Genomic DNA, 14,708 nt, shown 5'->3' on the forward strand with positions numbered 1-14,708 from the left:
TTTCCTGAAGTCTGACTTACCAACGTCTCCCTCCGACAGGGAGGCGGTATTGGAAGCCATTCACAAGCTGTATTCCCAGCAGGTGATACTCAAGGTACCCCTCCTACAACAGGGAAAGGGGTATTATTCCACGCTGTTTGTGGTACCGAAGCCGGACGGCTCGGTGAGACCTATTTTAAATCTGAAATCCTTGAACACTTACATACAAAGGTTCAAATTCAAGATGAAGTCACTCAGAGCAGTGATAGCGAACCTGGAAGAAGGGGACTATATGGTGTCTCTGGACATCAAGGATGCTTACCTCCATGTCCCAATTTGCCCTTCTCACCAAGGGTACCTCAGGTTTGTGGTACAGAACTGTCACTATCAGTTTCAGACGCTGCCGTTTGGATTGTTCACGGCACCCCGAGTCTTTACCAAGGTAATGGCCGAAATGATGATTCTTCTTCGAAGAAAAGGCGTCTTAATTATCCCTTACTTGGACGATCTCCTGATAAGGGCAAGGTCCAGAGAACAGTTAGAGGTCGGAGTAGCACTATCTCAAGTAGTACTACAACAGCACGGGTGGATTCTAAATATTCCAAAATCGCAGCTGATTCCGACGACACGTCTGCTGTTCCTAGGGATGATTCTGGACACAGTCCAGAAAAAGGTGTTTCTCCCGGAGGAGAAAGCCAGGGAGTTATCCGACCTAGTCAGGAACCTCCTAAAACCAGGCCAAGTGTCAGTGCATCAATGCACAAGGGTCCTGGGAAAAATGGTGGCTTCTTACAAAGCGATTCCATTCGGCAGATTCCACGCAAGAACTTTTCAGTGGGATCTGCTGGACAAATGGTCCGGATCGCATCTTCAAATGCATCAGCGGATAACCCTGTCTCCAAGGACAAGGGTGTCTCTCCTGTGGTGGTTGCAGAGTGCTCATCTTCTAGAGGGCCGCAGATTCGGCATTCAGGACTGGGTCCTGGTGACCACGGATGCCAGCCTGAGAGGCTGGGGAGCAGTCACACAGGGAAGAAATTTCCAGGGCGTGTGGTCAAGCATGGAAACGTCACTTCACATAAATATCCTGGAACTAAGGGCCATTTACAATGCCCTAAGTCAGGCAAGGCCTCTGCTTCAGGGTCAGCCGGTGTTGATCCAGTCGGACAACATCACGGCAGTCGCCCACGTAAACAGACAGGGCGGCACAAGAAGCAGGAGGGCAATTACGGAAGTTGCAAGGATTCTTCGCTGGGCGGAAAATCATGTGATAGCACTATCAGCAGTGTTCATTCCGGGAGTGGACAACTGGGAAGCAGACTTCCTCAGCAGACACGACCTCCACCCGGGGGAGTGGGGACTTCACCCAGAAGTCTTCCACATGATTGTGAACCGTTGGGAAGAACCAAAGGTGGACATGATGGCGTCCCGCCTCAACAAAAAACTGGACAGATATTGCGCCAGGTCAAGGGACCCTCAGGCAATAGCTGTGGACGCTCTGGTAACACCGTGGGTGTACCAGTCAGTGTATGTGTTCCCCCCTCTGCCTCTCATACCCAAGGTACTGAGAATCATAAGAAGGAGAGGAGTAAGGACTATACTCGTAGCTCCGGATTGGCCAAGAAGGACTTGGTACCCGGAACTTCAAGAGATGCTCACGGAGGACCCGTGGCCTCTACCTCTAAGAAAGGACCTGCTTCAGCAGGGACCCTGTCTGTTCCAAGACTTACCGCGGCTGCGTTTGACGGCATGGCGGTTGAACGCCGGATCCTGAAGGAAAAAGGCATTCCGGATGAAGTCATCCCTACCCTGATCAAAGCCAGGAAGGATGTAACTGTGCAACATTATCACCGTATTTGGCGGAAATATGTTGCGTGGTGTGAGGCCAGGAAGGCCCCTACAGAGGAATTTCAACTGGGTCGTTTCCTGCATTTCCTGCAAACAGGACTTTCTATGGGCCTAAAATTAGGGTCCATTAAGGTTCAAATTTCGGCCCTGTCGATATTCTTCCAGAAAGAACTAGCTTCAGTTCCTGAAGTTCAGACGTTTGTCAAGGGGGTACTGCATATACAGCCTCCTTTTGTGCCTCCAGTGGCACCTTGGGATCTCAATGTAGTTTTGGGGTTCCTAAAATCACATTGGTTTGAACCACTCACCACTGTGGACTTAAAATATCTCACATGGAAAGTGGTAATGCTGTTAGCCCTGGCTTCAGCCAGGCGTGTCTCAGAATTGGCGGCTTTATCCTATAAAAGCCCTTACCTAATTTTTCATACGGACAGGGCAGAATTGAGGACTCGTCCTCAATTTCTCCCTAAGGTGGTTTCAGCGTTTCACTTAAACCAGCCTATTGTGGTACCTGCGGCTACTATGGACTTGGAGGATTCCAAGTTACTGGACGTAGTCAGGGCCCTGAAAATATATGTTTCCAGGACGGCTGGAGTCAGAAAATCTGACTCGCTGTTTATCCTGTATGCACCCAACAAACTGGGTGCTCCTGCTTCTAAGCAGACTATTGCTCGTTGGATTTGTAGTACAATTCAGCTTGCACATTCTGTGGCAGGCTTGCCACAGCCAAAATCTGTAAAAGCCCATTCCACAAGGAAGGTTGGCTCATCTTGGGCGGCTGCCCGAGGGGTCTCGGCTTTACAACTTTGCCGAGCAGCTACTTGGTCAGGGGCAAACACGTTTGCTAAATTCTACAAATTTGATACCCTGGCTGAGGAGGACCTGGAGTTCTCTCATTCGGTGCTGCAGAGTCATCCGCACTCTCCCGCCCGTTTGGGAGCTTTGGTATAATCCCCATGGTCCTTTCGGAGTCCCCAGCATCCACTTAGGACGTTAGAGAAAATAAGAATTTACTTACCGATAATTCTATTTCTCATAGTCCGTAGTGGATGCTGGGCGCCCATCCCAAGTGCGGATTGTCTGCAATACTTGTACATAGTTATTGTTACAAAAATCGGGTTATTATTGTGTGCCTTCTTTCAGAGGCTCCTCTGTTATCATGCTGTTAACTGGGTTCAGATCACAAGTTGTACGGTGTGATTGGTGTGGCTGGTATGAGTCTTACCCGGGATTCAAAATCCTTCCTTATTGTGTACGCTCGTCCGGGCACAGTATCCTAACTGAGGCTTGGAGGAGGGTCATAGGGGGAGGAGCCAGTGCACACCAGGTAGTCCTAAAGCTTTTACTTTTGTGCCCAGTCTCCTGCGGAGCCGCTATTCCCCATGGTCCTTTCAGAGTCCCCAGCATCCACTACGGAGTATGAGAAATAGAATTATCGGTAAGTAAATTCTTATTTTTTCTTGCCACTCTTCTATAAAGCCCAGCTCTATGTGGTGTACGGATTATTGTGGTCACATGCGCAGATACACCAGTTTCTGCTGTGGAACTCCGCAGCTTCTTCAGGGTTACCATTTGGTCTCTGTGCTGCCTCTCTGATTAAGGCCCTGCTTGCCCGGTCTGTGAGTTTTGGTGGCCGGCCCTCTCTTGGCAGGTTTGTTGTGGCACCATGTTCTTTCCATTTGCAGATGATGGATTTTATGGTGCTCCGGGGGATCATCAAAGATTTGGATATTTTTTTTATAACCCAACCCTGACTTGTACTTTGTCCCTGACTTGTTTGGAGACCTCCTTGGTCTTCATGGTAAGATGCCTCTTGCTTAGTGGTGTTGCAACCTCTGGGACCTTTCAGAAAAGGTGTGTTTATACTGACAGATCATGTGACACTTAGATTGCTCACAGGTGGACTTCATTTCACTAATTTATGTGACTTCTGAAGGTAATTGGTTGCACCAGAACTTTTGAGGGGCTTCATAGCAAAGGGGGTGAATACATATGCACATGCCAATTTTAAAAATTTTATTTATAAAAAAAAAAAATCTTTTTAGATTAATTTTTCTCATTTCACTTCACCAACTTAGACTATTTTGTGCAGATCCATCACATAAAATTCAGATAAAAAAAAATATATATTTACAGGTTGTAATGTAACAAAATAGGTAAAAAGCCAAGGGGGTGAATACTTTAGCAAGGCACTGTATCTGTATTTACTTTGTCTACCTTAATGTATATGTCCCTGTTTTGTGTGTGCCCTGTATTTTCCATTGCCCTTTGTCGCAATAACGGTCGCTTAACACATCAACAATAATAATAATAATAATAATAATAATCACTTGCTAATTACAATTACAACCTGTAGAGTTAATAAAATGTGTATATGATATTTTAACTTGCTTGCTCTATATACCCTGTCCGCCCCAGTGAATCTGTTACTAATCATGAGGACACCCACATGTAGTCAATGCTGTGTTGGGATCATCAGAAATTCTATCATTGCAGCAAAATCACTGAGACGTGAGGGAGGTTTATTCACTGCAACCATTATTTTTCTCTACAGTGACAATAAATGTAGAGGTGTGCACAGTGTAGTCTTTTCTTCCCCTCTGTTATATAAAAATAATGTATTTGCCTATTGTGCTGTAGGTTACGTGCCTGTGGGTTTTTTCATATTTCTCCAAGTTCTTAACAAAAGATAATCTACACATAGAGATGACTGACTTCCCAGATCAACAACACATTATTTAAAACTGTTTTTCTAGTTTATTTTTATGTTTACAAGTACTTTTTGTATCTATAAAGTATTTCTTTGAATACATTCATGGTTGGTTCTTGAAACCTATAGAAGCTACCACATTATATAATATTAAAACTCTACTATAGAGTGTGAATATGGCCACAGATCATTTTAAAGAGCACATGTTATCTGCACAGAACTCAGGCAGCCATTTTGTTGTCGCTCAATGCTCCAGTGGACTTCATGGATAAGCCGTGCATTCATGAAGCATTAAAACAGAGTGGAGAAGTGAGCCAGTGGAGAAGTTGCCCATGGCAACTAATCGGCTGCTATGTATAATGTTATAGAATGCACTTGATAAATGTTACTTCAAGGCTGATTGGTTGCCATAGGCAACTTCTCCACTGGCACACTTCTCCACTTTTTTCATTGCTTCATGAATAGACCCCTAATATTTATGATGCGCTGGCTTCTAGGATATGGCGGCCTCTTCTGTGCATACTGTAGTTGATAAAACTTCTGTATAGTTTCTACAGAGATCTCCATGCATAAACCATTATAACTTTACCGCTAAACAAACTTGTGGCATTCACAAATATAAATGTAATGTTTTCATACTGTGCAGACAAAATGTATGATTGTTAACCACCTTAATGTAAGGCCTCAGGTGTTTGCTTGAATAGTCTTGACTGCCTTGTCATTAAGTCTAGTGTACCTGGAAATACTGCTTCCTACATGTAAAATCCTCCTATTCTGTTGACCTCCAAAACTTTTGCATGTGTTATTGTGACTTTAACTGTTTTATACACGAGTGGTTCAATAAGTAAGGTAACCAGACCTCTCACGTCTGATGTTCTCTATTTCATTCTAATTAACCGCCAGGCCAGTGCTTGTAGACCACTGCTTCCTCTCACGGCCATTAGACTTCGCCTCATATAAGTCATACTGTCCCAACATCAGTTGTTAGATGGCAGGGCTGGCGGAAACATGGTCAAATATTTAGATGCGTAGTGTGATCAGATTTCCACATCTAAAGGCACACCAGCAACTGAAATTCATTGCCAGCTTATGGAGATGTACGGTGATAACGTCATGTCATGGAAACAAGTTTGGGTTTCGCGCGCTGCATTTGATAATGGCAGGACAGACGTTCAAGATAAGCAGTGATCCAGCTGTCTAAGCACGACACCCACAGGCAGTGCACAAACCCAGACCTGTTTCCGTTACATGACCTCGGCAAGTTGGCAAAGAATTTTAGCGGCTGATATGCCCTTTAAATGCAGATATCTGATCACACGACACACTTCAGTGTATGACCATATTTCCGCCAGCCTCGCCATCTTACTGATGTTGGGACAGTATGGCTGATGTGAGGCGCAGTCTAATGGCCATGAGGGGAAGCTCTGGTCTGACAGGAAATGAGAATGAAATAGAGAACATTACACACGTGAGAGGTCTTGTTACTTTACTTATTGAACTATCCTTGTATAAGCTACCATGAATTTAAGGCTGGATACACACTAGAACAGGGGTTCTCAAACTCGGTCCTCAGGACCCCACACAGTGCATGTTTTGCAGGTAACCCAGAAAGTGCACAGGTGTATTAATTACTCACAGACACATTTTAAAAGGTCCACAGGTGGAGCTAATTATTTCACTTGTGATTCTGTGAGGAGACCTGCAAAACATGCACTGTGTGGGGTCCTGAGGACTGAGTTTGAGAACCTGTGCACTAGAACAACAGGCAATCTTGCTGATGAAAGGAACAAATTCCCTTCACCCCGCACCACACAAGGGGGGTAATTTCAAGTTGATCGCAGCAACAAATTTTTTAGCAGTTGGGCAAAACCATGTGCACTGCAGGGGAGGCAGATATAACATTTGCAGAGAGAGTTAGATTTGGGTGGGTTATTTTGTTTCTGTGCAGGGTAAATACTGGCTGCTTTATTTTTACACTGCAATTTAGATTTCAGTTTGAATCCACCCCACCCATATCTAACTTTCTCTGCACGTGTTATATCTGCCTCCCCTGCAGTGCACATGGTTTTGCCCAATTGCTAACAAACTTGAAGCTGCGATCAACTCAGAATTATCCCCAAGATTGCCTGTACACACTATGCAATGTAAAGAACAACGGAACAATACTTAATTCTGTCTTTTATTACACTGCACAGCACCACATACGATAGTCTGATTGGCTGTGCAGCAAGGCCAACCAGAATCTCTAGTATGCAAACAGCGGGAGCGTGCTATTCTGCATACACAATAAATAATCTTCACGATTTGTTCCAAAAATTTGCATAAATCATTCTAGTGTGTACCATGCACAAGTTCAGTTTTGTATTAAGTCATTTATTTATAATCGCTATTTCTTTATCATCCACTAGGGGTCACTGGAGTACTCTTGGGATATGGACGGGCGTAGCCGAACAAAGGCACTGAATATTCAAATTCAGGACTCTCCCCCCCCTCCATATCCCCAAGTACCTCAGTGTACCTTGCCAGTGTTTTTTCGGTGCTCACAGATGAACATCGGCTTGTGGCAATGGCCACTTTTCAGAAGATTTTTATTTTTAATTTTTACACTTCCCGTCCCAGTTTCTGAAAAACATGGGTCCGGGATGGTGCCGCTGCAAGGCAGCGGATGGCGTGTCGGTCCTCACAAAGAGCACCCTCACAGCCACAGGCGCTATAGGCAAGCGCATGGCGTGTCGGTCCTCACAAAGAGCACCCTCACAGCCACAGGCGCTATAGGCAAGCGCATGGCGTGTCGGTCCTCACAAAGAGCACCCTCACAGCCACAGGCAGCCACTGTCTCCTGCAAACTGAACGGAGCTTACAGGAAGAAGCTCCGTCACAGCCAGAAGGAGACAAAGAGCTGGAAAGATCTACAGCTGCAACGCAGCCAAGATGAGATGCTGGAGGCTGAAACGGAGCAGAGAGAAGCTCGTCACAGCCAGGAGAAGGCAGCACAAGGTATGAGTGTCAGGGCGGTCAGCTCACGCTGCCGCCCTGCTGTGTGTGAGCTGTAGAATGCCATAGCCGCTGAGCACGGGAGTGTTATAACTAACAGAGCGGCCGCACGTCACTCAGACGCCGGCCGCTCTCACTGCTCTGATGCGGCACCGCTACACGCCGCCGACATCCTCCGGGCGCTCAACTAAGCAGAGCGGCCGCACGTCACTCAGACGCCGGCCGCTCTCACGGCTCTGATGCGGCACCGCTACACGCCGCCGACATCCTCCGGGCGCTCAACTAAGCAGAGCGGCCGCACGTCACTCAGACGCCGGCCGCTCTCACGGCTCTGATGCGGCACCGCTACACGCCGCCGACATCCTCCGGGCGCTCAACTAAGCAGAGCGGCCGCACGTCACTCAGACGCCGGCCGCTCTCGCTGCTCTGATGGCCCGGCACGCCGCCGAGACGCTCCTCTGTACTAAAGAGCGGCCGCACGTCACTAAAGGACGCCGGCCGCTCTTCCAGTGAGACACCGCAGACACAGGGAGACTGTGTACTGCTGTAGGAAGCAGCTGCCGGACGGCTCCCCGGCGCTAGATTCAGGCGCTCTCCCTGTTCCCGATCTCCGTACGCTGCAGGTAAGGGATGCAGGGGGGGGGAGGGGGAATAATACCCATGGCAGCAGCAAAGGCTGCATGGGTTCAAAATACACAAGCAGCGCAGCACTTTAAACAATGTACACTGTGTACTGGGATGTTTCAGCACGTTTTATATATATATAAATATAATAAAGCTTTTGCTGGCGAAACTGTCTATAATATATATGTGTAAACACTTTGTATATATATATATAATATATATATGAGGCTTTGGCTGGCAATAGGTTATCAGTGGCATACCCTATTGCACGTTTAACCATGTTTTCTGTTATTTTTGGTTACACTGGCATACACTGCAGGCAGTGCTCATATTATTTGAATAAATGCACTGTATAATAGGCTATTAAGCTTAGTAACTGTATAATAGGCTATTAAGCTTAGTAACTGTATAATAGGCTATTAAGCCTATATTAAAACTGCAGCAGGTAACCTGTACTGTGATTTTCTAGGAAAGCATGGCATGACGGCCATTTTAATCATTGCTGGTTTTTTCCAGTTATAATTCCAGACTGTACACCTCTACTCCACAAGGAGGCGCAGGGGTGTTAGTGGGAATTTTTAGTTCAATTCTAGAACATTCCTGCCCTACATCTTTAAGCCACCAGAAGGCGCAGGGGTGTTAGTAGGAATTTGGTTCGGGTTTCATGCCCATGTGAACTGCTTTTCACATAAAGAACACTTTAGTTTCCTAATAAATATGCTGTTCAGCAATAACATATATATATAGATATATATGCCATATAATAATGGTATTAAGTCGTGCAAGTGTCTGTCTGTTGCCTATTATGATGTTTGTCTACATAGCGAATAAGGCTCTAGTGCAGACTAAAAATGTTAACATTGGCAATTCAAGTTAAAACAGCGGTAATCGGAGTCTCAGAATAACTCCGCCAGCGCTAACAAAAGACAATCTTTCCAAAGTGACAATTTTCCTTTGGGTACCAGAGTGTTTATTTCACTAGTCTTATAATTTAATGCACGATTCTATGTCAAATCTCACACCGATAACTACGAGTGAGAAGGGTACATTAGTCCAGCACTCAGATAGTGCGGGGTTTTGGACAACCATAAATAATCGTTTCCAAAAGGACGCGATCCGCCATTGGTATATGCGTTTCTGTCAAAGATACATTTGGGTCACTAGAATCTATGTATGAAACCATACCGATCACGGTTAAAAGAAGCTGCAGAGTATATCTGTAAAGCTTCTGCTAACGCCGGTTACTTTCATTGTCGTTAGTAACGCGCGACAAGGCCAGAGCTTGTTTGCTCCTAAATTTGATATATGTGTAACGACATTTTATCCCTTTAGGATATTCTGCCATTAGCGCATACAATTTACTTGTAACAGCGTTTTATTCCTTTATAAAAAAAAAAAAAAAAAAAAGTCACGCCTTGTAACGAGTGCTTGCTTCGGCAGCACAAAATTGGAAGGTTCACATGCAAATTCTTGAAGCGTTCCATATACAGGACGTTACAGTCACAAGTCAGTGGGTTGATGACCTCTTTTACAATTGTGGAAGTGTGTCTTTTCATGTTACAGTTGCGAGGTTTCATGACTTCAACTCATATATGTCTCAGCTATTTACAGCTTGGAGTACAAAACTGCTTCTGTCGAACGGGTTGGCAGGTTGTCATTTAGTCTTTGCTGGTTTATAAACCAGGCAGTAGTACGCCAACAGAGTCAGAGTTACTTATTCCCCTCTGTTTGAGCAAAATCAAACAGCTCCGTTCCAATATCAATCAGCAAGTAATTTTCTGCAGTTAGTTTTTGCTTATTGAAGACACAAAATTGTATAATTGCATTTGACCTTCACAATGCGTATTTACACAGTCCGGTTTCTTCATCACAGGTTTAGCGTTTGCAAATCGCCGCAACCATTAACCATTTCATTTCTACAGTTGCTTATCGCTTCCTGTATTTACCAAAGTGATGTTGGAATGATAGCTCATCTCACATAAGAACTATGTATCAACAAAGTTCCTATATCTTGCGTTACTAAGGTATACTGCGGTAGCAGATTAAGTAACAATCACATCTAAGTCTGTCTAAACGATGTCAATTCCTAGGTAAGATTATAAATATGGTAATTCAAAGACTTTTACCTACTACACCAGCAACAACAAAAGTACACTTACACTAGCGGTACATTGGTGTATTCACTTATTAAGAATAAAGATGGGTTTTCAATTTAGTTCGCCACCCTTCATTTGCTTTACCCACAAAGGAACAAGGGTGCGTATACTCTGGATTACAGTCACAGAGAGTCAGGATTTGTCGTTATAAGGTTCTAAAACACGACAGATTGCTGTCGATAAATGTACTAGAACTCTGTGCATTTTACAATGCAATAGATAAATGTCCTAGAACTATGTGCATTTTACAATGCAATAAATCGCTTTCAGTCTGACCAGGGATAGACTCTGGTTTCTCTTCAGAACAAATAAATCTTTCGCTTTTTACTAAAGATTTCTGTGGAGAGGAACAACCGTGAGTTTCATGTAATTTTGTTTTTCATACCTGGCTCACGCTGCCCTTAAGCAGTCAAACAAAGCAACGGCAGTTGCATACTCAACAACCAATGAGAACCAATAAGCCGCATGGCAAGGCGGTAGGTAACTCAAATCTTCAATGGCTCAGAACGCCATTATGTGAAAATGTCAAAATATCAATCCGTGAGTGGACATCTGTTAGACAGACGATCTCACCTGTCAGGGTTTGGATTTTAAAACACTGGACATTAAATCCAGAGGTGTTTCAGATGTGAGTCCACAGAAGGGGGTTACCCTCAAGTATACATGAGGGCATCTCACCACAATTACAAAAGCTCAGTATGTGTACATCACATTCATGGGGTCATTCAGCATCGTGTATCTGGCTTCACCAATTTCCGCTTCTTTCTTCGTTGCCAAAACGGATCAGAAGACAGTTCGTCACAGGCATACTGGTGGTATCTTATGGGTTTCAGAGAAGTTTGCTTCTCGAATTTTCAAGGAATACTTGCACACGATCTTGGCCCGCTCATAATACGTCCAACCTGTTACATCAGGGAACGTTCTTTTACCCATAGTTACCTATGTACCTATTATCTATGTACCGCAGCTGCGGTTGACGGGGTGAGGGTTCAGTGCTCGCTTCGGCAGCACATATACTAAAGTTGGAACGATACAGAGAAGATTAGCATGGCCCCTGCGCAAGGATGACACGCAAATTCGTGAAACGTTCCATAAGACCGCCCTCTTAAAAAAATAGAGCATTACAGTATCGGTTATACCAACCATGTAACGAAATAGTAAGCCGCTTAAGGCAGCTCATTATTAAAACATTTCGTGTGCTTACATAGGTTGTAAACCTCAGAAGTTTCCAACATCATACTTCAAGTACCCGTATTCTGTTAAACGGGATGGAATGGAAAACTGCGTTCATCTGCACTAACAGTGCAGGTATCTGTGTGGTAAACGTATTTTCAAAGAAGTTTGCCTCTATTTGCGTCTGTAAACATCTTTCTACAAGGTGTCACCAAAGTTCAGACTCTATTTATCCCACCTACAGCGCCAGGCGATTTGAGGTTGGGTTCAGATTTATTACAGTTTTCATATTTTGGAACCCTTTCAACAAAGGGGAAGTAAGTTTCATATTTTTTGAACCTTTACAACAAATGAGAATTAAGTTTCTCACTTTGGAAAACATTTTTCTTCTAGCCTTGCCTTCGGCAAGGGTGCTTCGGCAAAGGTTTTGTTTTCATATTTGGGTGCCTTGTATTCCAAGCCACCGTATTTGAGTTTCTCATGACAAAGCAGATCTTCGGACGAAATCCGCTTTCGTATTCTTCACATCAATATACCAATAGTGGTTCCTGTGTGGACTGCACATTCTTGAATTCTGAATGTGGTACACGCGTTACGCGTTTATATATGTACCGAACGTCTACAGTACGTGATCTGAATACGTTGTTTGTTCTATATGATACTGTAAACTGGGGTTAGCCAGTTTCTCAGCAGACATTATCCAGTTGGATAATAATGACTACAAGTCAGACTTACTTTAAGGCTAAGTTACAATCGCCTACGTCAGTAATAGTTCATCCCACAGGTTCTGTGGGAATGTCAGACCCAACGGGTCGTGGAGCGTCTACAACGCGGCTACATAGCCTTCAGTGCACCACGTTTGTGCACGTTTATACGTTATTAATGGTGGCGCCATCAGCATTTAGCTTTGGCCTGCCTACTGTTACAAGTATCAAACAGCTCTCCCGCCCACGAGGGAAGCTTTGGTACGTCCCAAGAGTACTCCAGTGACCCCTAGTGGATGATAAAGAAAATAGGATTTTGGTACTTACCAGGTAAATCCTTTTCTTTGAATCCATAGGGGGCACTGGACGCCCACCCAGAGCAGTTTTACCTGGGTTGTTTTAAGCTCAAAGGAGCTTAGTGAACAAATTTAACTTGGATGGTATTAAGCTCAAGGGAGCTTATGGTAACACATTTTCACCGATTGGCTCAAATTATAAAGTTCTATCGGTTAAGGTGTCAACTGTTTAGTTGACAATAAGGTTACGGATCAACTTTGTGGTTGTCCGTTATGTTATAGGGATTCTCCATTGTCAACCTCTCTATATCCTGTTCGCTCAGTAAAAAACACTGGCAAGGTACACTGAGGTACTTGGGGATATGGAGGGGGGGGAGAGTCCTGAATTTGAATATTCAGTGCCTTTGTTCGGCTACGCCCGTCCATATCCCAAGAGTACTCCAGTGCCCCCTATGGATTCAAAGAAAAGGATTTACCTGGTAAGTACCAAAATCCTATTGTTTCTCTAACGTCCTAGTGGATGCTGGGGACTCCGTAAGGACCATGGGGATAGACGGGCTCCGCAGGAGACATGGGCACTTTAAGAAAGAATTTAGGTTCTGGTGTGCACTGGCTCCTCCCTCTATGCCCTTCCTCCAGACCTCAGTTTGATACTGTGCCCAGAGGAGCTGGGTGCTTTTCAGTGAGTTCTCCTGAGTTTGCTGAGAGAAAGTATTTTGTTAGGTTTTTTTATTTTCAGGGAGCTCTGCTTGCAACAGACTCCCTGCATCGTGGGACTGAGGGGAGAGAAGCAGCCCTACTCTCTGAAGCTAGGTCCTGCTTCTTAGGCTACTGGACACCATTAGCTCCAGAGGGATCGTATGCGGGATCTCACCCTCGCCGTCCGATCTCAGAGCCGCGCCGCCGTCCCCCTCGCAGAGCCGGAAGACAGAAGCCGGGTGAGTATGAGAAGCAAAGAAGACTTCACAGGCGGCAGAAGACTCCGTTCTTCACTGAGGTAACGCACAGCACTGCAGCTGTGCGCCATTGCTCCCACACACCTCACATACTCCGGTCAGTGTAAGGGTGCAGGGCGCAGGGGGGGGGGCGCGCCCTGGTCAGCATTTGGGACCTCTTTTGGCAAAAGTTTAACATATATACAGCTGGACACTGTATATATGTATGAGCCCCCGCCAAAAATTGCATATTTAAGCGGGACAGAAGCCCGCCGCCGAGGGGGCGGAGCTTCTTCCTCAGCACTCACCAGCGCCATTTTTTCTCCACAGCTCCGCTGAGAGGAAGCTCCCCAGGCTCTCCCCTGCAGATACACGGTAGAAGAGGGTAAAAAGAGAGGGGGGGGCACATAATTAGGCGCAAAAATCAATATAAAACAGCAGCTACTGGGTTAACATTAAGTTACTGTGTTATTCCTGGGTTGATAGCGCTGGGGTGTGTGCTGGCATACTCTCTCTCTCTGTCTCTCCTAAGGGCCTTGTGGGGGAACTGTCCTCAAAAAGGGCATTCCCTGTGTGTGTGGTGTGTCGGTACGCTTGTGTCGACATGTCTGATGTGGAAGGCTATGTGGAAGCAGAGCGGGAGCAAGTGAATGTGGTGTCTCCGCCGACGGCGCCGACACCTGATTGGATGGATATGTGGAAGGTTTTAAAAGATAATGTTAATTCCTTGCATAAAAGGTTAGAAAAAGCTGAAGCCTCAGGACAGTCAGGGTCCCAACCCGTCCCTGGTCCTATGTCGCAGAGGCCGTCAGGGTCTCAGAAGCGCCCACTATCCCAAATTGTTGACACAGATACCGACATGGATTCTGACTCCAGTGTCGATTACGATGATGCAAAGTTACAGCCAAAATTGGCTAAATCCATCCGTTATATGATTATAGCAATTAAGGATGTGTTGCACATTACAGAGGAAATCCCAGTCCCTAACAAGAGGGTACATATGTATGGGGAAAAGAAACCGGAGGTAACCTTTCCCCCCTCCCACGAGCTAAATGAGTTATGTGAAAAGGCTTGGGAATCTCCAGATAAAGAAACTGCAGATTTCCAAAAGGATTCTTATGGCGTATCCTTTCCCGCCAACGGACAGGTTACGCTGGGAATCCTCCCCTAAGGTGGACAAAGCTGTAATACGCTTGTCCAAGAAGGTAGCCCTGCCGTCACAGGATACGGCTACCCTCAAAGATGCTGCGGATCGCAAACGGGAGGTTACCCTGAAGTCCATTTATACA

The 14,708-nt window shown here is 45.3% G+C and overlaps 1 protein-coding gene, 1 non-coding gene and 1 pseudogene across 6 annotated transcripts in view; all 3 read left to right on the plus strand.

Annotated features, from left to right (window-relative positions):
• The window catches only part of ABR (ABR activator of RhoGEF and GTPase), a 725,529-nt gene that overhangs the window by 329,564 nt on the left and 381,257 nt on the right, over window positions 1-14,708 (plus strand). The gene's annotated exons all lie outside the window — the stretch shown is intronic.
• LOC135054145 (U5 spliceosomal RNA) lies at window positions 10,595-10,695 on the plus strand (annotated as a pseudogene).
• Window positions 11,304-11,410, plus strand: LOC135054220 (U6 spliceosomal RNA). Its single transcript, XR_010243430.1, has one exon. It is a non-coding gene; the product is annotated as a U6 spliceosomal RNA (small nuclear RNA).

This window comes from Pseudophryne corroboree, chromosome 2 (assembly GCF_028390025.1).
Source record: "Pseudophryne corroboree isolate aPseCor3 chromosome 2, aPseCor3.hap2, whole genome shotgun sequence".
Taxonomy (NCBI): Eukaryota; Metazoa; Chordata; class Amphibia; order Anura; family Myobatrachidae; genus Pseudophryne; species Pseudophryne corroboree.